At 46.0% G+C, this 24,335-nt stretch overlaps 8 non-coding genes across 8 annotated transcripts; all 8 read left to right on the forward strand.

Moving 5' to 3' along the window:
- The first annotated feature begins 322 nt into the window (after positions 1 to 322).
- Positions 323 to 404, forward strand: TRNAS-AGA (transfer RNA serine (anticodon AGA)). The gene has a single exon. It is a non-coding gene; the product is annotated as a tRNA-Ser (tRNA).
- A 6,393-nt stretch (positions 405 to 6,797) lies between these two features.
- TRNAS-AGA (transfer RNA serine (anticodon AGA)) lies at positions 6,798 to 6,879 on the forward strand. Its single transcript has one exon. It is a non-coding gene; the product is annotated as a tRNA-Ser (tRNA).
- A 2,856-nt stretch (positions 6,880 to 9,735) lies between these two features.
- TRNAS-AGA (transfer RNA serine (anticodon AGA)) lies at positions 9,736 to 9,817 on the forward strand. The gene has a single exon. It is a non-coding gene; the product is annotated as a tRNA-Ser (tRNA).
- Positions 9,818 to 11,103: 1,286 nt separating this feature from the next.
- Positions 11,104 to 11,175, forward strand: TRNAH-GUG (transfer RNA histidin (anticodon GUG)). Its single transcript has one exon. It is a non-coding gene; the product is annotated as a tRNA-His (tRNA).
- A 1,490-nt stretch (positions 11,176 to 12,665) lies between these two features.
- On the forward strand, positions 12,666 to 12,747 carry TRNAS-AGA (transfer RNA serine (anticodon AGA)). The gene has a single exon. It is a non-coding gene; the product is annotated as a tRNA-Ser (tRNA).
- Positions 12,748 to 14,032: 1,285 nt separating this feature from the next.
- On the forward strand, positions 14,033 to 14,104 carry TRNAH-GUG (transfer RNA histidin (anticodon GUG)). The gene has a single exon. It is a non-coding gene; the product is annotated as a tRNA-His (tRNA).
- Positions 14,105 to 14,399: 295 nt separating this feature from the next.
- On the forward strand, positions 14,400 to 14,481 carry TRNAS-AGA (transfer RNA serine (anticodon AGA)). Its single transcript has one exon. It is a non-coding gene; the product is annotated as a tRNA-Ser (tRNA).
- Positions 14,482 to 17,339: 2,858 nt separating this feature from the next.
- Positions 17,340 to 17,421, forward strand: TRNAS-AGA (transfer RNA serine (anticodon AGA)). The gene has a single exon. It is a non-coding gene; the product is annotated as a tRNA-Ser (tRNA).
- The last annotated feature ends 6,914 nt before the right edge of the window (positions 17,422 to 24,335 follow it).

A 24,335-nucleotide genomic window follows, 5' to 3' on the forward strand; every position in this document is an offset into this window, starting at 1 on the left:
CGGTTTGAATCTGCGTCACGGCATTGTGGTTGGCAATGTCACGGCAGTTGGGTTTTTCTTTTACAGAATTACCAAATGTACCAGTTGTTTTTGTAAAATGTCTATTAAAAACAGATCCTTTAAAATATTTAAACGATCTAACGACAAATTATTTAAACACACATGATTATAAGATGTAGCCTTATTTTTGTTTTTAGGAGAGAATGTGCCTGCTGAAAAAAACATTATTTTTAAAAAGTGCATTGCAGAATATCAGGAATTTGCTGTGGGACACCTTGAAAACTTTCATACAGATAGATTATTTGCACAAAACTTACAGTCAGTTGTTGTGGCTGAGTAGTTAAGGCGATGGACTAGAAATCCATTGGGGTCTCCCCGCGCAGGTTCGAATCCTGCCAACAACGAGAACCTTTTTTACATCGGCTACAATTTCAGAAGTTAACCTTTAGAATTTCTTCCATGTCAGTTTTATAAATAGGTGGCTTATTTTGGTGTCACTATTGCCCTTTCACATATTTATTATCGCTACCCCTTTCATATCTTTGCTATAACTCTCGTCCTACATTAGCGCTGGTGCAAACACTTCAAATTATTATACCCTGGCTCTCTCAGTCATACAATTCATGCACTTGACACTTACTTTACCAATAAAAGAAGCAAATAGAAAAATAAAACAAAAGTGCTTGCTGGATTAGGTAAACACACTTCATAAAACTGCATTTTCTTTTCTATTCTCCCCGTGTTACAAGCCTAACTGCTCCCTGTGTAATTTCTCTTAGCCTGCTGTCCCAGGAAGAGAATTTTATCTACAGGCTCTTTCCGTGTTTTTTTCCTAGTCTTTCTTTCCCTTTTCCTTGATTTGTAACTGTTCCTTTACGTGCTCTATTTAGGCGCCATTAATCTCATTTGAGCTCCTTGTACCTGCTGCTGTTTTCTCCACACCTCATACTGCCTTTTCCCTCTTTCTCTCTTTCTCTGAGGTTGGTGGCTACTTTCCAAAGCTTCTGATGCCCCAATGTTCCTTCATCTTGTTGTCAGACTGTTGGAACTGGGGTCACCAGTCCCCTAGGGTAGCATGGCACGAGCGGGTAGGCATCCGAAAGCACATGTGTTAAGCGATCATGCAGCACACACTCACACTAAGACAGAAACCTGGGCACGCAATAAATGACTCCACTCCAGAGCTTGTATAAAAACAAGTGATTTGTATTAAGATAAATAATCAGATAGATAGAGCAGGATCAGGGAAATCATAAATTCATTTAAAATACATGTGTCTCAAAACTTGCGATCAATATTAGATGAATAAATATCCGTTCTGCAATAAATATTAAATATTGGATCAATAAATAGTTAAATACATTTTTAGTGGGACACAGGCCCGACCTACGCCTTGCTTCTTGGTCAGTACCTGAAAGGAATACAACTCAAAGTCATAAGAACCACACTGCATTAAGCATCAATATCCATTTCCTCAGGTAAACAAAGGGACAGTTCCATAACAGAAACATCTCCCCGCTGTAGGAATAAACAATTTGTTAAGTGTAGTTCAAACATTTCCTTAAATATGAAACATTTCATTTGCCACAAAAGTATGTGGACGTAACTCTCCTCCTGTAATAGGAATTAAACATTTCATTAAGAATAATTATTCCATATAACAAGGTTGGGCATCCCTTTGGGAGAACTTCTCATTGGGCCCAGCTAACCATTGCATTAGCCAGCACTAACTAGGAGAAAACATTGCAATCTAGGTAACCATCCCCTTGTGCAGGTTTAACTGTATCAGGGCTACACCAACATTCCATCAGGGAAGTAGAAATCCCTACATTGAGCAGGTGTAAGTAGATCTCTGTTATAGCAGGGATATGAGACCCTTCCCTGGGCAGGAGTAAACATTGCCTCAAATGAGGTCAACACCTTTCATTAGGCATAAAGTATTTCTTTAGGCATCACACACCATCCTATTACCTGATGCCTGAACAGGCAGGGCCTTCCCCCTATTAATCAGGAGCTTACAGGTAAAACATTTCCTGCAATAGAGATAATCAGTTTAGCAGAAGTAAAACACTTCACTGAGGGTAAAACATTTCATTAACCATTTCCTTAGGCAGGAATGAAACTCCTATGGCAGGAATAAAAACACACCACTGCGGATAAAACATCTCATTAGGCAGTGTAACTATATCCTTATAGCATTAACGTTCCCCTACTCAGCAATCAACAGTTAACAACTCTTCAAGGCAGAGATAACCATTTTTAACAGGCAAGCCTGAGCTTAGAAGACTTGGTTTATGCATGTAAAGCCTTTTAGTAAATGTAAACATTTCTTTTAAAGCAAGGAGCACCTCACTCCATAACTGTGGGCATGTGCTCCACCTTTCAACCAACATGAATAAATGTTTCATTAGTCAGCAGACACAGTTCATTATGCAGCTGTTGGCGTTTCCACCCCCAGGCCAGGATCAACATTCTAATTCCTACATTAAGCAGGCATAAACCTTTTAGCACCCAAGAGTAATCCTGTAAATAAGTAGAGGTTATAACACTGGGGCAGGGGTGTAATAAAACTTCTATAGTTCAGAATAATCCTGGTTCCAAGCAGGAATAACCACTTCAAAACTCTTCCCCAATCATAGGTAACATCCCCCTAATCAGGAGTAAACATTACAGGGAAGGAATCAGGCATAGGCATTTCATTAAGTAACTTATAAATAGAACATTACTCATTGCTAGAGAGCAACATCTCATTAAGCAAGCACAGGCCTTGCTTTAGATTAGTAAAACATTTCTGTTAATTAAGGTGAACATTTCACTAAGCAATTCAGTAAAGCATTCTCAATGAGCACTTTACTATGCCTTGGACTCCCCTATGCAGGGCTAAGCCATCGCAGGTGATCTCAGTATGTCTTTAGGCCTACGCCGGAACCAGGGCCCAAACAGTTAATGAATGGCAAGCCTGTCCTCAGGCATAAACAGTAACTTAATGGCCTCCACGTCACTAGAGGCACATAGGGGCCAACACGTGGGCACTTAAGGTCAAAAATACAGCGTTTCTCTGGGGCCTACAAGAGAGCGCTTGGAGGCACAATTACAGCGCTTCTATGGGACATTCAAGAAAGCGTTCGGAGTGAAATTACAGCGCTTCCCTGGGCACTACCTCAGTTCCTCACATGACAGCGCTTGGCCACAGGCAATGCTGGGGACAGCGCTTCAGCAGGCAATCAGGTTTAGATAATAGCACCCTGCAGGTACAGCACTTCACAAGGCAGCAACCCCCTTCAGTACCTCAGCACTCTTCACAGGGACAGCAAAGGAGCGTTGGGGGAGCAGGGAGTCAGCGCTTCAGAAGGCAGCAACTTCTAGAGCCACAGAAGTTCTTGGTGACACAGCACTTCAGGGGGATAGCGCTTTTCAGGATTCACAGCGCTACGATATAGCAGGCAATTCACAGCAGAGGTAGCGCTCGGCAGACAGTTCATTCCAGGTAGCGCTGCTGAAGGGCACCACAGAATATAGCGCTTCAGGCAGGAATCACGCCCAGGATTCTAGCGCTTCACAGACAGCAGGGTGCAGGGCTATAGCGCTTTGGCCCACACAAGGTGGGGGCAAGACCAGCAGGTCTAATACCATTCAGTTCAGGGTGCTGCAGTTCAGGCAAATATAGCGCTTCAGAAGGCAGCACCCCCCTCCATTACTTCAGCGCTCTTCACAGGGTCAGCAAGGGCAGCGCTAGATATACAGGACAGGTGACACCCCAGTAGCAGGTTAGCAAGGGAGACCCCAGGTGACATCAGGAAACGCAGGGTCAGTACCGCGCCAATACCGGTTTGCTTCTTCAAAAGTCCTGTGATGATTTATTTCTTCTTAGCTCTTTAGGTTTCTTGCGCCCTTGTAAATAGAGGCTTAGTTTCTTGTTGGCGTGATGTTTCTTGCGCCCTTGTAAATAGAAGCTTAGTTTCTTGTTGGCGTGATGTTTCTTGCGCCCTTAGTTTTGTTGCTTGGTTTCTTGTTCCTTGAAGGGGGGAATAGTTTGGTGGCTGGTGTTCCAAGTTCTTCTCAGCCAATCCCTTCAAGTGGTCCCTGGGGGTTCCCTGCCACGGGGTTAGGTCAGTGAGGATGCCTCAATACTTGTAAAGCAGCACACTAGGCCCTGTCATTCCAGCATCATAAGACCCTGCCCTGACCCCCACTGCCTATCCTCCTGCGTAGGTACTTCCCCAGGTCTCCCCTTAGTCCCTCTGACAGGAAAGTTTACCTTCCTTTCCTCATACAGTGCCAGTTGACAGTTGGCAGTGGCAGTTGGTGTCACCTCACCTGTTCCAGAAGGTTCCAGGGGGTTCTAGGAGGTTCCACCATTCTACCTGTGGGCAGGCTGGCAGGCTAAGTTGATACATTGTTTGGAGGGTTCCAGCCAGGCCCTAGCCACTAGAATGCGCCCACTAAACCCCGCTGCAGCAGCAGTGGTCAGTGGCAGCCATGTTAGGGGTATAAGACACCTGCATCTTAACATCAGTTTCACAGTACACAGGGCTTTCCTCACTACACAAGGCCTATACATTGTTGTTACCATGAGGGCATTCTGATTTAAAAGGGAAATAAAAAGGCGAAAAATTTTGGGGAAAGGGCCAAGTCTCACACAGACGTTAATTGGAAAAGCAACCAAATTAACAAGCCTTTACCACTCATACATGGCAGAGGTTTATACTTTAATTCAATGAGCTAAGAAAAGCGTGTTGTGGGGCCCTTACGAGCCTTGGTGCTTGCTTCATCATAATTAGGCACGCAGTCATTAGCCACAGCTTTGATCATGGGTCACTGAAGTCAGTTTCAATAATTCCTCAAAAACCTAACCATGCAGTCCCCCCTAACTGTGTAGTTATCTTGCTTTACTGCTGTTTGTGTGATTAGCTGGGAGGAGCTCACGGCAGCATCCTCCCTATAAAAGTGTAGATGGACCGCTCCTTAACTCTTTCTTGCTTCACATACAGATGGCTTCAGGAGGTACAGGGGAGATGCAGGTCTACTAGACAGAATAGAAGATCTGTGCCAGGTGTGTTTCTCTGCATTGGTGTCCCATCACAGGCCCACAAGTGTATGTGTGATCTTTGACTCCTGGCAGTTCACAAGCAGGCGGCCAGGAAACGGTTTCAGCCTATCAACCACTGAGGAGACAAAGCTTTTGTATAAGGAATGAGGAAGCAATTAACACATTCAACCTATCACAGGAGTTCCCTGAGTGTTCAGAATTATAAATTCTCCATGTCACTGTATGTTATTGAGCCCAAGTAGCTCGCCGCGATCGTATTGTGGTTAGTACTCTGCGTTGTGGCCGCAGCAACCTCGGTTCGAATCCGAGTCACGGCATTGTGGTTGGCAATGTCACGGCAGTTGGGTTTTTCTTTTACAGAATTACCAAATGTACCAGTTGTTTTTGTAAAATGTCTATTAAAAACAGATCCTTTAAAATATTTAAACGATCTAACGACAAATTCTTTAAACACACATGATTATAAGATGTAGCTATATTGTACCTACTGACATAAATTATCGTTCTTGAACCTATTTGCGGTGGGGGAAATGGAGCTCTCCCCCATGCCAATCAGAATGCAGTTGCAGTTGAGTGACCTGTGTTGTGGCTGTCTAGAGGGAATGCACAAATGTAGCTGTCTCGAAGCCCAATCCAGACGTCAATTGGAGACAGGTTTTCAGGCAAATAGAGCAGTAAGTGCAGAGAAATGCTCACTCTCTAAAAATGGAATTTATAAAATAGTAAAGTTAAATCCAACCTCACCAGTAAATAGGATTTATCAATAAATAAATAAAGCTTCTCCTCTCTGATATGGAATTACCCCCCAAAAAGTATAAGGGAATACCCAATGCTAACCTATGAGAGGGGCAGACCTCACTGTAGTGAAAAATGTAATAGACTGTTTGGTACTACCAGGACATGCAAACTACCACAGTACATGTCTTACCTTTTACTTACATAGCATGATGCCCCTAGGACTACCTAGGGCCTACTTTAGGGGTTAAATATATGTAATAAAATTGGAGTTTAAGGCTTGGCAAGTAGTTTTAAATGGCAAGTCGAAGTGGCAGTACACTGCAGCACAGGCACTGCAGTAGCAGGCTTGAGACAGGTTTGAAATGATACTTTTTTGGGCGGCACAATCAGTCAGGTATACTCCAATTACACACATGATTAGGGAAGAAGCACGTGCACTTCAGCACTGATTAGTAGCGATAAAGTGATCAGAGTCCTAAGGCCAACAAAAAGCAACAGCAAAATGCGTAGGTGTAAAGCAATAAGGTAGGGTTGAGGCAACCTTAAGAATGCAAGGTCTAACAAAAACAAACTAAGGATAACATGAGTAAAACATCAGGTTTCTCTACGGCATTTGGTGAGACAAGTGTGCCTTCTTTTATCTTCCATAAATGCAATCTTTCCCTGACCCCTTTATTATATAGCTCTTCAAGTAAAAAAGATAAAGCACTTACAAAGGAGCCTCAAATACTCAAAGATGGTAAACTTCTGTAATATGGGCCATAGACTAAAAGCAGCACGAAAACAGAGTGCAATAGGGTCCCAAAAACTTGAGTGCCACATGAAAGTATGCATGAAAGCCTATCCTTTTCCAAACTAGAGATATACTCATGCAATTTTTGTTTTTAGGAGAGAATGTGCCTGCTGAAATAAACATTATTTTTAAAAAGTGCATTGCAGAATACCAGGAATTTGCTGTGGGACACCTTAAAAACTTTCATACAGATTATTTGCAAAAAACTTACAGTCAGTTGTTGTGGCCGAGTGTTTAAGGCGATGGACTAGAAATCCATTGGGGTCTCCCCGCGCAGGTTAGAATCCTGCCAACAACGAGAAACTTTTTAACATCGGCTACAATTTCAGAAGTTAACCTTTAGAATTTCTTCCATGTCAGTTTTATAAATAGGTGGCTTATTTTGGTGTCACTATTGCCCTTTCACATATTTATTATCGCTACCCCTTTCATATCTTTGCTATAACTCTCGTCCTACATTAGCGCTGGTGCAAACACTTCAAATTATTATACCCTGGCTCTCTCAGTCATACCATTCATGCACTTGAAACTTACTTTACCAATAAAAGAAGCAAATAGAAAAATAAAACAAAAGTGCTTGCTGGATTAGGCAAACACACTTCATAAAACTGCATTTTCTTTTCTATTCTCCCCGTGTTACAAGCTTAACTGCTCCCTGTGTAATTTCTCTTAGCCTGCTGTCCCAGGAAGAGAATTTTATCTTGAGGCTCTTTCCGTGTTTTTTTCCTAGTCTTTCTTTCCCTTTTCTTAGATTTGTAACTGTTCCTTTATGTGCTCTATTTAGGCGCCATTAATCTCATTTGAGCTCCTTGTACCTGCTGCTGTTTTCTCCACACCTCATACTGCCTTTTCCCTCTTTCTCTCTTTCTCTGAGGTTGGTGGCTACTTTCCAAAGCTTCTGATGTCCCAGTGATCCTTCATCTTGTTGTCAGACGTGAATTGGAAAAGCAACCAAATTAACAAGCCTTTACCACTCATACATGGCAGAGGATTATACTTTAATTCAATGAGCTAAGAAAAGCATGTTGTGGGGCCCCTACGAGCCATGGTGCTTGCTTCATCATAAGTGGGCACGCAGTCATTAGCCACAGCTCTGATCATGGGTCACTGAGGTCACTTTCAATAATTCCTCAAAAACCTAACCATGCAGTCCCCCCTAACTGTGTAGTTATCTTGCTTTACTGCTGTTTGTGTGATTAGCTGGGAGGAGCTCACGGCAGCATCCTCCCTATAAAAGTGTAGATGGACCGCTCCTTAACTCTTTCTTGCTTCACATACAGATGGCTTGAGGAGGTACAGGGGAGATGCAGGTCTACTAGACAGAATAGAAGATCTGCGCCAGGTGTGTTTCTCTGCATTGGTGTCCCATCACAGGCCCACAAGTGTATGTGTGATCTTTGACTCCTGGCAGTTCACAAGCAGGCGGCCAGGAAACAGTTTCAGCCTATCAACCACGGAGGAGACAAAGCCTTTGTATAACGAATGAGGAAGCAATGAACACATTCAGCCTATCACAGGAGTTCCCTGAGTGTTCCAAATTATAAATTCTCTATGTCACTGTATGTTATTGAGCCCAAGTAGCTTGCCGTGATCGTATAGTGGTTAGTACTCTGCGTTGTGGCCGCAGCAACCTCGGTTCGAATCTGAGTCACGGCATTGTGGTTGGCAATGTCACGGCAGTTGGGTTTTTCTTTTACAGAATTACCAAATGTACCAGTTGTTTTTGTAAAATGTCTATTAAAAACAGATACTTTAAAATATTTAAACGATCTAACGACAAATTCTTTAAACACACATGATTATAAGATGTAGCTATATTGTACCTACTGACATAAATTATCGTTCTTGAACCTATTTGCGGTGGGGAAATGGAGCTCTCCCCCATGCCAATCAGAATGCAGATGAATGCAGTTGCAGTTGAGTGACCTGTGTTGTGGCTGTCTAGAGGGAATGCACAAATGTAGCTGTCTCGCAGCCCAATCCAGAGGTCAATTGGAGACAGGTTTTCAGGCAAATAGAGCAGTAAGTGCAGAGAAATGCTCACTCTCTAAAAATGGAATTTATAAAATAGTAAAGTTAAATCCAACCTCACCAGTAAATAGGATTTATCAATAAATAAATAAAGCTTCTCCTCTCTGATATGGAATTACCCCCCAAAAAGTATAAGGGAATACCCAATGCTAACCTATGAGAGGGGCAGACCTCACTGTAGTGAAAAATGTAATAGACTGTTTGGTACTACCAGGACATGCAAACTACCACAGTACATGTCTTACCTTTTACTTACATAGCATGATGCCCCTAGGACTACCTAGGGCCTACTTTAGAGGTTAATTATATGTAATAAAATTGGAGTTTAAGGCTTGGCAAGTAGTTTTAAATGGCAAGTCGAAGTGGCAGTACACTGCAGCACAGGCACTGCAGTAGCAGGCTTGAGACAGGTTTGAAATGCTACTTCTTTGGGCGGCACAATCAGTCCCTGGGTATATGGTATACCACTTTACAAGGGGCTTTCAAGTCAATTAAATCTGTCAGTCAGGTATACTCCATTTACACACATGATTAGGGAAGAAGCACGTGCACTTCAGCACTGATTAGTAGCGATAAAGTGATCAGAGTCCTAAGGCCAACAAAAAGATACAGCAAAATGCGTAGGTGAAAAGCAATAAGGTAGGGTTGAGGCCACCTTAAGAATGCAAGGTCTAACAAAAACAAACTAAGGATAACATGAGTAAAACATCAGGTTTCTCTATGGCATTTGGTGAGACAAGTGTGCCTTCTTTTATCTTCCATAAATGCAATCTTTCCCTGACCCCTTTATTATATAGCTCTTCAAGTAAAAAAGATAAAGCACTTACAAAGGAGCCTCAAATACTCAAAGATGGTAAACTTCTGTAATATGGGCCATAGACTAAAAGCAGCACGAAAACAGAGTGCAATAGGGTCCCAAAAACTTGAGTGCCACATGAGAGTATGCATGAAAGCCTATCCTTTTCCAAACTATAGATATACTCATGCAATTTTTGTTTTTAGGAGAGAATGTGCCTGCTGAAATAAACATTATTTTTAAAAAGTGCATTGCAGAATACCAGGAATTTGCTGTGGGACACCTTGAAAACTTTCATACAGATTATTTGCACAAAACTTACAGTCAGTTGTTGTGTCCGAGTTTTTAAGGCGATGGACTAGAAATCCATTGGGGTCTCCCCGCGCAGGTTCGAATCCTGCCAACAACGAGAAACTTTTTAACATCGGCTACAATTTCAGAAGTTAACCTTTAGAATTTCTTCCATGTCAGATTTATAAATAGGTGGCTTATTTTGGTGTCACTATTGCCCTTTCACATATTTATTATCGCTACCCCTTTCATATCTTTGCTATAACTCTCGTCCTACATTAGCGCTGGTGCAAACACTTCAAATTATTATACCCTGGCTCTCTCAGTCATACCATTCATGCACTTGAAACTTACTTTACCAATAAAAGAAGCAAATAGAAAAATAAAACAAAAGTGCTTGCTGGATTAGGCAAACACACTTCATAAAACTGCATTTTCTTTTCTATTCTCCCCGTGTTACAAGCTTAACTGCTCCCTGTGTAATTTCTCTTAGCCTGCTGTCCCAGGAAGAGAATTTTATCTTCAGGCTCTTTCCGTGTTTTTTTCCTAGTCTTTCTTTCCCTTTTCTTAGATTTGTAACTGTTCCTTTATGTGCTCTATTTAGGCGCCATTAATCTCATTTGAGCTCCTTGTACCTGCTGCTGTTTTCTCCACACCTCATACTGCCTTTTCCCTCTTTCTCTCTTTCTCTGAGGTTGGTGGCTACTTTCCAAAGCTTCTGATGTCCCAGTGTTCCTTCATCTTGTTGTCAGACGTGAATTGGAAAAGCAACCAAATTAACAAGCCTTTACCACTCATACATGGCAGAGGATTATACTTTAATTCAATGAGCTAAGAAAAGCATGTTGTGGGGCCCCTACGAGCCATGGTGCTTGCTTCATCATAATTGGGCACGCAGTCATTAGCCACAGCTCTGATCATGGGTCACTGAGGTCACTTTCAATAATTCCTCAAAAACCTAACCATGCAGTCCCCCCTAACTGTGTAGTTATCTTGCTTTACTGCTGTTTGTGTGATTAGCTGGGAGGAGCTCACGGCAGCATCCTCCCTATAAAAGTGTAGATGGACCGCTCCTTAACTTTTTCTTGCTTCACATACAGATGGCTTGAGGAGGTACTGGGGAGATGCAGGTCTAATAGACAGAATAGAAGATCTGCGCCAGGTGTGTTTCTCTGCATTGGTGTCCCATCACAGGCCCACAAGTGTATGTGTGATCTTTGACTTCTGGCAGTTCACAAGCAGGCGGCCAGGAAACGGTTTCAGCCTATCAACCACTGAGGAGACAAAGCCTTTGTATAAGGAATGAGGAAGCAATGAACACATTCAGCCTATCACAGGAGTTCCCTGAGTGTTCCAAATGATAAATTCTCCATGTCACTGTATGTTATTGAGCCCAAGTAGCTCGCCGTGATCGTATAGTGGTTAGTACTCTGCGTTGTGGCCGCAGCAACCTCGGTTCGAATCCGAGTCACGGCATTGTGGTTGGCAATGTCACGGCAGTTGGGTTTTTCTTTTACAGAATTACCAAATGTACCAGTTGTTTTTGTAAAATGTCTATTAAAAACAGATCCTTTAAAATATTTAAACGATCTAACAACAAAATAATTTAAACACACATGATTATAAGATGTAGCTATATTGTAACTACTGACATAAATTATCGTTCTTGAAACTATTTGCGGTGGGGGGAATGGAGCTCTCCCCCATGCCAATCAGAATGCAGTTGCAGTTGAGTGTCCTGTGTTGTGGCTGTCTAGAGGGAATGCACAAATGTAGCTGTCTCGCAGCCCAATCCAGACGTCAATTGGAGACAGGTTTTCAGGCAAATAGAGCAGTAAGTGCAGAGAAATGCTCACTCTCTAAAAATGGCATTTATAAAATAGTAAAGTTAAATCCAACCTCACCAGTAAATAGGATTTATCAATAAATAAATAAAGCTTCTCCTCTCTGATATGGAATTACCCCCCAAAAAGTATAAGGGAATACCCAATGCTTACCTATGAGAGGGGTAGACCTCACTGTAGTGAAAAATGTAATAGACTGTTTGGTACTACCAGGACATGCAAACTACCACAGTACATGTCTTACCTTTTACTTACATAGCATGATGCCCCTAGGACTACCTAGGGCCTACCTTAGGGGTTAATTATATGTAATAAAATTGGAGTTTAAGGCTTGGCAAGTAGTTTTAAATGGCAAGTCGAAGTGGCAGTACACTGCAGCACAGGCACTGCAGTAGCAGGCTTGAGACAGGTTTGAAATGCTCCTTCTTTGGGCAGCACAATCAGTCCCTGGGTATATGGTATACCACTTTACAAGGGGCTTTCAAGTCAATTAAATCTGTCAGTCAGGTATACTCCAATTACACACATGATTAGGGAAGAAGCACATGCACTTCAGCACTGATTAGTAGCGATAAAGTGATCAGAGTCCTAAGGCCAACAAAAAGATACAGCAAAATGCGTAGGTGAAAAGCAATAAGGTAGGGTTGAGGCCACCTTAAGAATGCAAGGTCTAACAAAAACAAACTAAGGATAACATGAGTAAAACATCAGGTTTCTCTACGGCATTTGGTGAGACAAGTGTGGATTCTTTTATCTGCCACAAATGCAATCTTTCCCTGACCCCTTTATTATATAGCTCTTCAAGGAAAAAAGATAAAGCACTTACAAAGGAGCCTCAAATACTCAAAGATGGTAGACTTCTGTAATATGGGCCATAGACTAATAGCAGCACGAAAACAGAGTGCAATAGGGTCCCAAAAACTTGAGTGCCACATGAAAGTATGCATGAAAGCCTATCCTTTTCCAAACTAGAGATATACTCATGCAATTTTTGTTTTTAGGAGAGAATGTGCCTGCTGAAATAAACATTATTTTTAAAAAGTGCATTGCAGAATACCAGGAATTTGCTGTGGGACACCTTGAAAACTTTCATACAGATTATTTGCACAAATCTTACAGTCAGTTGTTGTGGCCGAGTGGTTAAGGCGATGGACTAGAAATCCGCTGGGGTCTCCCCGCGCAGGTTCGAATCCTGCCAACAACGAGAAACTTTTTAACATCGGCTACAATTTCAGAAGTTAACCTTTAGAATTTCTTCCATGTCAGTTTTATAAATAGGTGGCTTATTTTGGTGTCACTATTGCCCTTTCACATATTTATTATCGCTACCCCTTTCATATCTTTGCTATAACTCTCGTCCTACATTAGCGCTGGTGCAAACACTTCAAATTATTATACTCTGGCTCTCTCAGTCATACCATTCATGCACTTGAAACTTACTTTACCAATAAAAGAAGCAAATAGAAAAATAAAACAAAAGTGCTTGCTGGATTACCAAACACAATTCATAAAACTGCATTTTCTTTTCTATTCTCCCCGTGTTACAAGCTTAACTGCTCCCTGTGTAATTTCTCTTAGCCTGCTGTCCCAGGAAGAGAATTTTATCTACAGGCTCTTTCCGTGTTTTTTTCCTAGTCTTTCTTTCCCTTTTCTTAGATTTGTAACTGTTCCTTTATGTGCTCTATTTAGGCGCCATTAATCTCATTTGAGCTCCTTGTACCTGCTGCTGTTTTCTCCACACCTCATACTGCCTTTTCCCTCTTTCTCTCTTTCTCTGAGGTTGGTGGCTACTTTCCAAAGCTTCTGATGCCCCAATGTTCCTTCATCTTGTTGTCAGACGTGAATTGGAAAAGAAACCAAATTAACAAGCCTTTACCACTCATACATGGCAGAGGTTTATACTTTAATTCAATGAGCTAAGAAAAGCGTGTTGTGGGGCCCCTACGAGCCATTGTCCTTGCTTCATCATAATTGGGCACGCAGATATTAGCCACAGCTCTGATCATGGGTCACTGAGGTCAGTTTCAATAATTCCTCAAAAACCTAACCATGCAGTCCCCCCTAACTGTGTAGTTATCTTGCTTTACTGCTGTTTGTGTGATTAGCTGGTAGGAGCTCACGGCAGCATCCTCCCTAGAAAAGTGTAGATGGACCGCTCCTTAACTTTTTCTTGCTACACATACAGATGGCTTGAGGAGGTACAGGGGAGATGCAGGTCTAATAGACAGAATAGAAGATCTGCGCCAGGTGTGATGCTCTGCATTGGTGTCCCATCACAGGCCCACAAGTGTATGTGTGATCTTTGTCTTCTGGCAGTTCACAAGCAGGCGGCCAGGAAACGGTTTCAGCCTATCAACCACTGAGGAGACAAAGCCTTTGTATAAGGAATGAGGAAGCAATGAACACATTCAGCCTATCACAGGAGTTCCCTGAGTGTTCCAAATTATAAATTCTCCATGTCACTGTATGTTGTTGAGCCCAAGTAGCTTGCCGTGATCGTATAGTGGTTAGTACTCTGCGTTGTGGCCGCAGCAACCTCGGTTCGAATCCGAGTCACGGCATTGTGGTTGGCAATGTCATGGCAGTTGGGTTTTTCTTTTACAGAATTACCAAATGTACCAGTTGTTTTTGTAAAATGTCTATTAAAAACAGATCCTTTAAAATATTTAAACGATCTAACGACAAATTATTTAAACACACATGATTATAAGATGTAGCCTTATTTTTGTTTTTAGGAGAGAATGTGCCTGCTGAAAAAAACAATATTTTTAAAAAGTGCATTGCAGAATATCAGGAATTTGCTGTGGGACACCTTGAAAACTTTCACACATATTATTTGCACAAAACTTACAGTCAGTTGTTGTGGCTGAGTGGTTAAGGAGATGGACTAGAAATCCATTGGGGTCCCCCCGCGTAGGTTCGAATCCTGCCAACAACAAGAAACTTTTTAACATCGGCTACAATTTCAGAAGTTAACCTTTAGAATTTCTTCCATGTCAGTTTTATAAATAGGTGGCTTATTTTGGTGTCACTATTGCCCTTTCACATATTTATTATCGCTACCCCTTTCATATCTTTGCTATAACTCTCGTCCTACATTAGCGCTGGTGAAAACACTTCAAATTATTATACCCTGGCTCTCAAAGTCATACCATTCATGCACTTGAAACTTACTTTACCAATAAAAGAAGCAAATAGAAAAATAAAACAAAAGTGCTTGCTGGATTAGGCAAACACACTTCATAAAACTGCATTTTCTTTTCTATTTTCCCCGTGTTACAAGCTTAACTGCTCCCTGTGTAATTTCTCTTAGCCTGCTGTCCCAGGAAGAGAATTTTATCTACAGGCTCTTTCCGTGTTTTTTTCCTAGTCTTTCTTTCCCTTTTCTTAGATTTGTAACTGTTCCTTTACGTGCTCTATTTAGGCGCCATTAATCTCATTTGAGCTCCTTGTACCTGCTGCTGTTTTCTCCACACCTCATACTGCCTTTTCCCTCTTTCTCTCTTTCTCTGCGGTTGGTGGCTACTTTCCAAAGCTTCTGATGCCCCAATGGTCCTTCATCTTGTTGTCAGACGTGAATTGGAAAAGCAACCAAATTAACAAGCCTTTACCACTCATACATGGCAGAGGTTTATACTTTAATTCAATGAGCTAAGAAAAGCGTGTTGTGGGGCCCCTACGAGCCATGGTGCTTGCTTCATCATAATTAGGCACGCAGTCATTAGCCACAGCTCTGATCATGGGTCACTGAGGTCAGTTTCAAAAATTCCTCAAAAACCTAACCATGCAGTCCCCCCTAACTGTGTAGTTATCTTGCTTTACTGCTGTTTGTGTGATTAGCTGGGAGGAGCTCACGGCAGCATCCTCCCTATAAAAGTGTAGATGGACCGCTCTTTAACTCTTTCTTGCTTCACATACAGATGGCTTGAGGAGGTACAGGGGAGATGCAGGTCTACTAGACAGAATAGAAGATCTGCGCCAGGTGTGTTTCTCTGCATTGGTGTCCCATCACAGGCCCACAAGTGTATGTGTGATCTTTGACTCCTGGCAGTTCACAAGCAGGCGGCCAGGAAATGGTTTCAGCCTATTAACCACTGAGGAGACAAAGCCTTTGTATAAGGAATGAGGAAGCAATGAACACATTCAGCCTATCACAGGAGTTCCCTGAGTGTTCCGAATTATAAATTCTCCATGTCACTGTATGTTATTGAGCCCAAGTAGCTTGCCGTGATCGTATAGTGGTTAGTACTCTACGTTGTGGCCGCAGCAACCTCCGTTCGAATCCGAGTCACGGCATTGTGGTTGGCAATGTCACGGCAGTTGGGTTTTTCTTTTACAGAATTACCAAATGTACCAGTTGTTTTTGTAAAATGTCTATTAAAAACAGATCCTTTAAAATATTTAAACGATCTAACAAATAAATTATTTAAACACACATGATTATAAGATGTAGCTATATTGTACCTACTGACATAAATTATCGTTCTTGAACCTATTTGCGGTGGGGGGAATGGAGCTCTCCCCCATGCCAATCAGAATGCAGATGAATGCAGTTGCAGTTGAGTGACCTGTGTTGTGGCTGTCTAGAGGGAATGCACAAATGTAGCTGTCTCGCAGCCCAATCCAGACGTCAATTGGAGACAGGTTTTCAGGCAAATAGAGCAGTAAGTGCAGAGAAATGCTCACTCTCTAAAAATGGCATTTATAAAATAGTAAAGTTAAATCCAACCTCACCAGTAAATAGGATTTATCAATAAATAAATAAAGCTTCTCCTCTCTGATATGGAATTACCCCCCAAAAAGTATAAGGGCATACCCAATGCTAACCTATGAGAGGGGCAGACCTCACAGTAGTGAAAAATGTAATAGACTGTTTGGTACTACCAGCACATGCAAACTACCACAGTACATGTCTTACCTTTTACTTACATAGCATGATGCCCCTAGGACTACCTAGGGCCTACCTTAGGGGTTAATTATATGTAATAAAATTGGAGTTTAAGGCTTGGAAATTAGTTTTAAATGGCAAGTCGAAGTGGCAGTACACTGCAGCACAGGCACTGCAGTAGCAGGCTTGAGACAGGTTTGAAATGCTACTTCTGTGGGCGGCACAATCAGTCCCTGGGTATATGGTATACCACTTTACAAGGGGCTTTCAAGTAAATTAAATCTGTCAGTCAGGTATACTCCAATTACACACATGATTAGGGAAGAAGCACGTGCACTTCAGCACTGATTAGTAGCAATAAAGTGATCAGAGTCCTAAGGCCAACAAAAAGATACAGCAAAATGCGTAGGTGAAAAGCAATAAGGTAGGGTTGAGGCCACCTTAAGAATGCAAGGTCTAACAAAAACAAACTAAGGATAACATGAGTAAAACATCAGGTTTCTCTACGGCATTTGGTGAGACAAGTGTGCCTTCTTTTATGTTCCATAAATGCAATCTTTCCCTGACCCCTTTATTATATAGCTCTTCAAGGAAAAAAGATAAAGCACTTACAAAGGAGCCTCAAATACTCAAAGATGGTAGACTTCTGTAATATGGGCCATAGACTAATAGCAGCACGAAAACAGAGTGCAATAGGGTCCCAAAAACTTGAGTGCCACATGAAAGTATGCATGAAAGCCTATCCTTTTCCAAACTAGAGATATACTCATGCAATTTTTGTTTTTAGGAGAGAATGTGCCTGCTGAAATAAACATTATTTTTAAAAAGTGCATTGCAGAATACCAGGAATTTGCTGTGGGACACCTTGAAAACTTTCATACAGATTATTTGCACAAAACTTACAGTCAGTTGTTGTGGCGGAGTGGTTAAGGCGATGGACTAGAAATCCATTGGGGTCTCCCCGTGCAGGTTTGAATCCTGCCAACAACGAGAAACATTTTAACATCGGCTACAATTTCAGAAGTTAACCTTTAGAATTTCTTCCATGTCAGTTTTATAAATAGGTGGCTTATTTTGGTGTCACTATTGCCCTTTCACATATTTATTATTGCTACCCCTTTCATATCTTTGCTATAACTCTCGTCCTACATTAGCGCTGATGCAAACACTTCAAATTATTATACCCTGGCTCTCTCAGTCATACCATTCATGCACTTGAAACTTACTTTACCAATAAAAGAAGCAAATAGGCGTGGCCAAGATAGCGGAGTCAGCGGATGCGTCTCGCTACAGCTCCTGCCAACGGCCTGAATTAGGCACCGGTTCCGGCACCTTTTCTGACCGAACTCACTGGTCTGGGCTGCCGGAGCGGACCAGCAAGCAGCTTCGTGGGGCGCCGTGGACGGAAGTGCCACGGAACAATGGCCCGGAGGAGTGGAGAGCCCATCCCCCCCTCCGTCCTGAAAGCGAGGCCGAAGTACAACGGAAGGTGCAGCCGAGCGGAGGTACCCAGCCGGGCCTGAGAAGGGGCCCATCCGCAAGCTACTGTTCCAGGTGCGGAGCCTCCTGCGGGTGCTGCCGGGGGAACGGACGAGGGGTAGAAACTGCCCTGGCGACAGGACGAGTGCGTCAGCCCTGCAGACAGCGGAGGATGGCGGCGGCAGCACGCAAGGACCACGGAGGTGAGCGCGGCCCCTGCGCACGACAGGCGGGGGGCGCCGAGGCGGCCCTGGAGCAGTGTGGGGGTGTGTGGGGCAGCGAGCCTCCCAGCGGGCATTTCGGCCCGGGGTCTGCTGCGCCCTGCCTATATTGAACTGTTTGGGCCCCCGTGAGGGCCCCAGTCCCGGGGCATCCCCTCCCTCCCTGTGCACCGAGCGGAGCCTCCCGAGGATCTTCATTGGGGAAGCCTGTTGAGCGCATCAGGGGCCCTCACCTGGAGCTGTTTGGCCCTAGGCACCGCCCGGGGGGCACATGTCCTGGAACCAGCGGCCCCTGACCCTCGGCGGATAAAAGCGGCACCCAGCTTCCCAGGCGGCCCGAACTTTCTTCCTCCTCAAGGGTCCTGATCCCACAGCTTGGGCTCTACGTCTGGCTTGCCGCTGGGAGCCGAGCTCGAGACGGAAAAGACGTGCCACGATCCTGCGCCACGATTTGAGGAGGGGTCTTTGAGAGAGAATAGCCCGATGGGGGGCCCAACGGTTGGTGGCAAGCTCGCCGCGACTAGTGAACAGCGACCAGACAGGGGGCCACGGAGGAAGGGGCGCCTGGGCCCCCGCAACGGAGGAATGTCCACGAGTAGGCCGCCCCGAGGCAAGACAGTGAAGGAGATGTTTGCTAAATCGCACTCCCCTCAGCTGAAGGACGCCACGGCCCTCGCACCGAAGAACGCGGAACAGGCCCTGGAGGAGGGTGCGGAACCCATTACGAAGGCCTTCCTGGAGTCCCCCTTCGCCACCCTGAGAGACGACATCCAAACCCTTAAGACTGAGTTCTCCAGTGAGATTCGAGAGGTGCGACGCGAAATGGACGGCATAGGCGAACGGGTGGCGGATTTGGAGACCAAGGGCGGCGAGGGGGAACGGAACTCTCAACTCAGCAACAGGAGATCATTCGCCTACACGATCAACAGGTGGATCTGCAGCTTCACCTGGAAGACCTGGAAAACCGCTCTAGGCGGCATAACATACGCATTCGCAATGTGGCCACATCTGACGCTACTCAAGATGTATTTCGCTATGCCAAGGAACTCTTCAACCACGGGCTGGGGAGGCCTTTAGACTCACCCCTGCAGCTTGACAGGGCCCACAGGACTGGCCCGCCCCGTGCGGCAACGGCCCCACCGCCCGACATCCTGGTGTGTGCCAGGATTACCGCACTAAGGAGGAAATTCTTCACAAAGCGCGCCAGTCACATCCGATAGCATTTCAGGGCACGTCGCCATTGCTGTTTCAGGACTTGGCGGCGCTTACGCTGCACAAACGCCGGCTCTTCAAGCCAGTTACCTCCTTCCTACAGCAGAAGGGTATTCTGTACAGTTGGGGCCACCCCTTCCGTCTAATCTTCAGACTGGACAATAAGCAATACCAACTCCGATCGGTGGCTGAAGCTTGCTCTCTGCTTGGCATCGAGACACCGACAGAGGATACGGAGGCCCAGGGGCCCATGCCGGAGACCGAGGGGAGGAGGCCACAATGTAGCCAACAGCGACGCAGGAGACGAGTCAAGAAACCTCCGGCGACGGAAATTGCGGCCACAGATGGTAGTTCGGGCCCCACGGGATGACCGCCTCAGGACATCGTCTGATTCACTTGTCCTCTCTGGCCTTCTGGCCGTTGGCGGGAGAGAGGCTCCCGGACAATCCAGTAAGACTACCTTACTTTATTTTCTTTTACTACTTTTCATCCCTGGATGAGCGACTATGACTTTCTTTTGGACACTCCATGATAGTTGGCAGTTGGGGGGGAGGGGGGTGGATCCTTGGGTGAGTTCTTTGGGGTTGGGCGAAGGGGAGGGGGGGACTCGTGGTTCATGGTCGACGGGCTGAATGAAGAGATGAGGCAGCAGGGGTGGAAAGGGCGGCAATGCTGGGAGGTGGGTGGGTCTGCGAGTGCGGGTTTGGGGCGCCGGACTGATGATATGCTACTAGTCACTACTTCGTTGAACAACAATGGGTGACTTGGTTGTACTCACTCTCAATGTGAGAGGTTTGAACAATCCAGTGAAACGTAAGGCGGTACTCTTGCTTCTAGAGCGTTCCAAGGCTGACATCTGCCTATTGCAAGAGACACACCTCCTAGCTAGGGACTGCCACCGCCTCCATTCTAACAAATTTCCACTGCAATTTTTCTCCTCCTGCACAGAGAAAAAGGCCGGAGTAGCAATCCTGGTGGCACGCATATTCAGGGGTTTGGGTTTTGGGTAAGATGGCAGAAATTAAAGGCCGGTTGCTGGTTTACAGGTTTGCGTTAGGAAACCTAAACTACATGATTGGTTCGATTTACGGTCTAAATGAAGGCCAAGAAAAGTTCATACACTCCGCGCTTACAGAGGCGACTGACACGGTAGACCGTCACATTTTGCTGGGGGGTGATTTGAACTTGGTCCTAGACAACTTGCTAGATCGCTCCTGTCAGCGCGTTAGCCAGGTGGGCGCCTTGTCTCCGTCAGGCTTGGCTCGCTTGAGGGATCTTGGGCTTGTTGATGCATGGCGCGAGCTTCATCCTGGCGAAACAGACTACACGCACTTCTCAGCAGCGTGTAGGACCTATGCGCATCTAGATTACCTGCTTGTCTCCACTGCGGCTCGCCCACTTGTCACCAATGCAGAAATCGGAACAGCGTCGCTATCTGATCCCGCGCCGGTCACGGTCACCCTGACAGGGCCACGAGAGCCACGTTTCGGCAGGGTGTGGAGACTCCGGGACTCCTTGCTTTATAGGAAAGACATGGTTACTAGAATCCAGGCCGCCATAAAGGACTATCTGTCCCACACAATAACGAGGATACGACGCTTACAACGCAGTGGGCTGCTCTCAATCTATCTCGCTTTCCTCCGCGGAAAATAAGGAGCGCCAGGTCAAACGGGACGAACTCACCCAAAAGCAAATTCACAGTAGGACGGGAGCTCCGAGAATTTGGAGACAATTACGGACTGCCCGTCAACAACTGGCTGCACTTGACATTGACAGGGCGGAGTACGCAGCTTTATGGCTGAAACATGCCTACTACACTGAAGGGGATAGATGTGGGCGCCTCCTGGCACACAAATTACGTACGGTAGCCCAGAAACGTGAGGTTAAGGAACTGAAGGGGCCCGATGGCACCAGAGTCACCGGTGACCGTGCAATCGCGGAGGCTTTCAGTGACTTCTATGCCACTCTCTATGAGGCGGATCCGCCTAACCCAGAGGCAGAATTGGCCTTTCTCGAGGAGGTACCGTTGCCAGCCCTGACCCAGGAACAGGTGGATAATTTGGAGAGAGACATCCGCCCGGAGGATGTTATCTCGGCAATCTCTCGGCTCAAACTCGGGAAGGCGCCGGGGCCGGATGGCTTCCCGGCGTGCTTCTACAAGACCTTTTGTATTCAACTCGCACCCCTCTTGGCCAGACTCTTTACATCATTCGCAGAGGACGGGGCGATCTCCCGGGACTTGCTCGAAGCAGCCATCGCGGTCATACCCAAGCCAGACAAAGATCCGACTGACTGTGGGGCTTACCGGCCCATTTCCCTTTTAAACGTCGATCTCAAATTATACACAAGCGTCCTCGCTTCTAGGTTGGGCCCCTACATGGGAGGCCTTATTCAGCCGGATCATTCTGGCTTCATCCCCGAGCGCCAGACTTCTGACAACACCAAGCGGGCCCTCCATCTCATTGAGAAGGCGTCCCGTACGCAGGGCAAATATATGATGCTAGCCATCGACGCAGTGAAGGCCTTTGATAGGGTCCATTGGCCATATCTCGAGAAGGTCCTTCTAAAAGCGGGAATGGGTCCCAAATTCCGGGCCAGAGTACTTAATTGCTACAAATTTCCCTCGGCCTCCGTTAGAGTCAATGGCTTGTCCTCCCCGCGTTTCCAGATTGAGAGAGGCACCAGGCAGGGGTGCCCGCTGTCTCCTCTCCTGTTCGCCCTCTATATGGAGCCGCTGGCACAGCTCATCCGAACTGCCCCGGAAATTAGAGGCATCAAATTCGGGGCAGACGTCCATGTCATCAATCTATACGCTGACGACGTCTTGTTGTCACTTGCGGACCCCCGGGGCTCTCTCCCTGCCTGCATGACCGCCCTAGACAGGTTCGGAGGCGTGTCGGGCTTCAAGGTCAACTGGACGAAATCGGTGGCCCTTGACCTAACCCTTGCCGCAGACACACGCGCCACGCTGCAGGCCCGGTTCCCTCTGCGATGGGCCACGGAGACGGTTCCCTATCTGGGGATCAACCTGGCGGCCTCCCTTCAGACCACAGTGGACGTTAACTACACCCGCCTCCGGCAGAAGGTTCGGCAGGAGCTGGGGCAGTGGAAACACTACCCGTTGTCCTGGTTGGGCAGGGTTGCGGCGATCAAGATGACGGTCCTACCCCAGATTCTGTATGTTTTTCGCACTATACCTCTCGCCCCCCCAACAGGATGGATTAAGCTGGTGCAGTCTGATCTTTCCCAATTTGTTTGGAACGGAAGGAAACCGCGCCTAAAAGCCCAAATAGCGATGCTCACGCCAGAACAAGGGGGGATCGGGATTCCGAACTTGGCCGCTTACTTCCAGGCGGCACAACTACGCTTCTTGGCGGAGTGGGTCCAATGGGAGTCTGGGAAACACTGGTTATTTCAAGACCAGGCAGTAGCGGGGCGCACATTACAAGAGATCCCGTTTATGCGCAAAATACATAGGCCCCGCAACTTGTACACCTCCCACATTACGCGAGTCCCGCTGGAGATCTGGGATCGGGTGGGAGTGGACCTCGGTCTCACAACCGCCCCCTCTCCCCTCACCCCCATTCTTGATAACCCTGACTTTCAACCGGGGCTGGACGCAAAGGCCTTCGAACGATGGAAGTTGGCCGGCTGTGGCTCCCTTTGCCAGATATACGGTCCGGAAGGGATAATTCCATTTCCGCAACTACGCCAGGACTTTGGCCTCCCGGAGACCGAACGACTCCATTACTTTCAAGTTAGGCATTGGGCCCTCGGTAAGACGGTAAGACCAGACGCAGATCGGAGACTGACGAATTTCGAATATTGGTTGATCACCCGCAAGTCGGACAAGCAGCTAATCTCTGACTTATATAAAATGCTCACACTCAAACACCAGCACACATACAGCGCGAGTAGAGCACGGTGGGAGAGGGAGATGGGGAGGACATTTACTCATAAAGAGTGGGAGGGTATATACTACAGGGCTTGACATTCAGCATACCATATGGGGCTCACGGACACTCTAACGAAGGTGGTGACCTACTGGTACTACACCCCAGAACGCCTATATGAAATGGATAGTACCAAAGACCCCCTGTGTTGGCGAGGCTGCGGACAGCTAGGCACCCTCACGCACATTCTTTGGGACTGCAGCCTATTGCAGGAGTACTGGCGTCAGGTTCTGGATGATGTGGACAAACACTTTGACACTGAAATCCCGCGTTTCCCATCCTACGTCATTCTAGGGCTCCCAAATGCACTGACCTACCCCCTACACTCACGAAGGGGGCGCTTGATAGCCATTGCTCTGGGCTCGGCGCTACAGAACATTGTAACCCACTGGCGCACGACCCACGTCCCCACATATCAAGGGTGGCTCCACCGCCTGTGGCTGGTCCTGGGTATGGAAAGACTTTCTCTGTATAAAGCTGGGGAAGGAGCGAGGTACGCGGAACTCTGACAGCCGTTTCTAGCTCTTCTGTCCTCGGAGTTTGTGGAAGTCACCTGTCCGAGGTATTTTCGATTGCTAAGGTTGACTGAGATTGCCCCAACGGAGGGGAACGCCATGCCTGCCCTCAAATCAGGAACGGGATGAAGTATGACTAGCCGGAACGAGACCATGGATCACCGGGGGTATGGGGGGGTTGGAGGGGGGAGCAGTGGGGTTGGGGTTTGGGTTTGTTGGGGTTGGAGTTTCTGGGCGAGGGGGGGACTGGTTACGGGATGGGGCGGGTTGAGGGGGTCTAGGGACGGGGGATGATAGTTTTATAGTGTGTTGACCGATGGCACGGTTGTGCGATGGGCATAAGCCATATTTTAGGTCACCATCAGAGGGTGCGGGCTGAAGACAGGAGTTGGAGCTGCCCTCATTATCGTTGCATTTTTTTTTTTAAACGCGGCCGGCCCGGTTGGGTTGTAGGCGGCTTGCTGTGTTTAACTACAATTTCTATATACTGCATACCCTACCCTCTGAGGCACTCGCATCCTAGC

This window comes from Lissotriton helveticus, chromosome 12 (assembly GCF_964261635.1).
Source record: "Lissotriton helveticus chromosome 12, aLisHel1.1, whole genome shotgun sequence".
Taxonomy (NCBI): Eukaryota; Metazoa; Chordata; class Amphibia; order Caudata; family Salamandridae; genus Lissotriton; species Lissotriton helveticus.